We start from the raw sequence: 4,387 nt of genomic DNA, 5'->3' as shown, positions 1-4,387 counted from the left end.
CATCTTTACACAGCGTCTCCTCACGAATTCCAGCGGGGAGTCTGAAGGTCATCGCGTTCTGTGTGTCAATGAAACGTGCGCCAAAGGGCAGCGGCCTGTCAGTCAGACATCAGGAGGACGGGGAGAGACCTCCACTGCACAGGAAAGGACAAAAGGACAACAGGGACACATATAGTGGATAGATACATGCGGGTAAAAGTCATTAGATGGGCTTTTTTTTGGTGAAAGAAGGGGAGAAAATTACCCAAAGAATAGAGTAGAATGGACGCTCCCATTTAAATCAACGTAGCAGGATGCACAGAGCGGCAGGCCCTGAGCACGCCAACGTCCGTACAATCTAAACCGACTTAATGCAAAAGCCTCACCTCGGTGAGGCCGCGACTTGCATAAATGAATAAAACGAGCAGTGGAATATCGTTGCGAAGCATAAAGAACCAGTAAATTAGTCAAATGTAACAATTGAATGCTTCCTCCACACAGCATAGGAAAGCACATTGCTTTCGACAGATGAGTGGCAACTTTGTTCGGCCCATTGGCTGCAACCAGTGCATTGAAGCCTGATGGAGTCGCTAAAACATTTGTGGCCTTTTGAGGTCGAGTTGGATTGATGGGTCAACAAAACTGCTTTGTCATGACAGAATGCAGCTCGCTTTTTCTTTACCATCATCCCCAAACGACAGGTTTTGTCTTTTAATTTCGACACATACAGATAAGGACAAGACTGAGAGCAGCTAGCAGGCTAAATCTATACCTGATGACTGAAAGTGACACAGAACAACTTTCCCTCTTCACTGCTCTCGATCAGATAAGGGTAGCGATGAGATCCCAGAGGTGAGCAGTTGATACGTGACACATCTGTTCCATCAATTTCTGTTTAGAGTCCAGAGCCTCACAGCGTCTCTGTGGGATGTCTGGGGACAAGCAGCTGCAAACAGCAGGCCACCAGCAATGACCTCACACACACACACACACACATAGACATAGACACACATGCACACACACACACATAGACATACACACAGTGTACGGAGGAAATCATGTTTGAAAGCCAGCACCAATCCACAAAGCAGCCGATTTGGACAAACAGAGCAGTCAGCAGCAGGGGTCCAGGTCAAAGGTCAGAGATGTCTGTTGACTGCACATCTGATAACTTTGCTTTACTCTTTAATCATAACTGTCAGCATCACACTTTTCATTTATTCCTATTCGTCCTGTTCAATCTGACATGCTGAGTCTTCTTTAACCTCTCACATTTTTATTTCCATATTAAAGGTGCGCTGTGGAGTTTTCTTGTCAACCAACTTTAAAAGTTGTGTTTGAATTCGTTATGATCGTGAGTTAAAGGTGCAACAAACGTGTCAGTGCATTTTCTTCTTCATACAACATTTTTTTTTTCGTAGTTTACATCCATGTTTACAAGCTTGCAGTCTTCTTCCTCCCGGCCTTCGCTGGTGCATTTCTCATTTCTTGGCACATTACCTTCACCTGTAGATCAGTGGGATGTTTGGCAGGAATGTGTCTCGCATGCACTGCACGGAACAAAAGAAAACTAGGACACGCTGCAAAAAAAAGCGATTTGGCACCAGAGGTCAAGACTACACAGGGTACTGTTAAATGATTTAATAATAAATAAAGACATGTGTTTTTGTCCAGATTATCTAAACCCCTGATTTGGAGAAGAAACTTTTTTTTCGTGTGAAACAGTTTCATAGTACAGTATTTATGAGAAAAAGTAGATTAAAAAAATCTGTACTTTAGAGAGAGTGAATTATATATTTTATAAAATGTTCTACCTCAGGTGGTTTCTAATGATACTGCATTGTGATGTCGTGGAGAACTTGATTAAATCTCCTCTTACATGCGAACAATAAAAAATAAAGGAAAAATAAATTGTTGTGGTTTAAAGAGAAATGAACATCAGATGTGGAAAATAGCAGAAAGGAGGACAGTTTGTCCCCAAGTCAAGGACTCAGATACATCCTTACGTATATGTACACAATCACACACTGATACTATACTCCTGAAGACGTTTCACATTGATTCCCTGGAGGTTTATCCTAACCTTGACAGAATCATAACCAGAATCATAACCATGACAAATTCCTAGTATGTGCAACATACATTGGCAATAAACGGTTTCTGATCTGATTCAGATTTTAGCTCAACGGTCGTCTATATGGAATACAGAGACATCGTATTATTATTTATTGGGCACATGGGTGATTGTTTCAACGACATGATAAATACACAGCACACACGTAAACACACACACACATCCATGCACTATTCTGAGTCTTTCTCAGGCTCCAGAATGTATGCAATTAAATAGTCATGAAGCACAATCATAAGCTAACAATAAATGCAGCCTAATCCCTGCATTAGAGCCACCCCCGCTCTTCTCTGCGCTCACAGGTGCTGCTCGCTGCAGGAAGTTCTTTGTTGGTGGTCTGGTGGAAAAGCCAAAGGCACCGTCTGTCATCGACCGACCTCTGCAGGGTGCAAGGTGTCGCACATACACCTACACCACACGTATACGCACACACACACACACACACACACACACACACACACACACACACACACACACACACAGACACACACACACACACATTGGCGCTTTGTTGGCTGCTGTAAACCTGCACTGTTTATGTTTATTCTAATTGTATGAAGTGTCCTAACTGCAAGGACAAGGCTACCGTACATGCCGTAAAGGAGGAGAACTGGACAAAACACACACACACACACAAACACACACACGCTAAAGTAATTATCATCTTATTTGTTTGATATGTGGCCTGCAAACGGCCAGAGTGGACTCAGTCCCAGTCATATTTACACTGCACAAGAGAAAACAAAGCCACAGTGAATATCATCCATCAGTTGGTCAACATCCATCGCATTCTCACTCCCAACTCGTCGAATACCGACGCTTGGCCAGCGGCCCTAAGTTTCAAACTTTGATGCTATAGGTTCCCCTCTCGTATCAGTTTTTGGACATGTTGGGACAGCGTGTCGGATGCATGCTATCTTTTCAAAATAAACGTCCCTCTACACGGGAGGTTGGATTTAGGCAACAAAACCACTTCAGGAAAAGAGTGCGGTTGACTACGTCCTTTGCTCTGAGCTTTTACATGACGCAGGTGGGTTTACATCAAAGTTAGCTGAAAGCGTGGTGCAGCGGTAGGAGACTCAGAGGGGCACCGATCAACCGTTGATGAATGACAGGTTGGGAGTGACACCAGGTTGCAACGTTTGCCACCATACTTGATCATAACACGCCTCGAGGAAGAGCACCAGGCTTTGTGGCAAAATTGAACAACGTGTACAAACCGTGGTGACTGTTTCCAGGTCCAGCCCAAAAATACCGAGGGCTGGGCGGCAGGTTTAAAGGAAGCGCTAATGCATTTGCTGGCCCATGGACACGTATGGTCGTCAGAAGATCTGACCAATTTTACACCCGGAAGTCTAATTTTTTTGGCTTCATGTGCCACTGACTTTCATAGAACTGAATGAGGCGCTGACTCCAACGCTGTATCCAGTTCACTTTATACATCCATGGGTCATACCAGACCAAGAAACGCTGTACGGCTTTCAAACAACGACGAGTGTTTGATTGAACCATGGTTGTGGTTCATCGCTTATTAAATGACAGTTATGCTATTTACATAGACTCACAGAATGACCCTTTTCACCTTATTATTCGTGTCATTTTTACTGGGGTCCTTTTTCATCTTGATTATGAACATTTTGTGAGAGAAATGTCTCCCAGGGAGCAACACATATATTTACATGAAACCATGTAGTTTGGTCTTTCATTATTAACTTTAGAATCAGAAGTTTGACTCAAGTTCCATCTTCTACAATTCTTCTTATAACAGTGGTTCTTAAGTCTATTTTAGCCTCTGGTATTTTGATATCAATGCTTTTAAAAAGATGTAGGATAATATACATGTTGTTATATATTAGAGTCAGCCTATCTGTGATATAAAATACTGTTAAGTGGGTCTGTGTATAAGGCTTATGAGTGATTCCAGCAGACTGTGTGCGCAGGTAAAGATCTGTCTTCTCGCATGTGTCTGCGCGCAGCTCTGCGCCGCTGCAGCGTCTGTGCGCTCCGCTCCGCCTGTGTCTTTTTCAGGGAGGAGCGCACCTTGTTTGGCGCAGTCTCCTCCGCGCGTAAGGCGGACCTTCTCCTGAGCGGACACCGGAGAGACAACCGCCAACACTCACATCGGGAAACGGCCACCAAGCGTCTCACTTCATTGATTGTTGGAAATTTTAAAAAGGAAATACATTCTTATTTTCAAAGACTGATATCGTCCTCGGACATATTTTTTTTGCGTGTAGTTTTCAAAGTGAACAAGCCTGAAGAATGTTATTGCAGAGT

The sequence above is a fragment of the Melanostigma gelatinosum genome (assembly GCF_949748355.1).
Source record: "Melanostigma gelatinosum genome assembly, chromosome: 4".
In the NCBI taxonomy this organism is placed as follows: Eukaryota; Metazoa; Chordata; class Actinopteri; order Perciformes; family Zoarcidae; genus Melanostigma; species Melanostigma gelatinosum.
Note: the sequence above shows the minus strand (reverse complement) of the source record.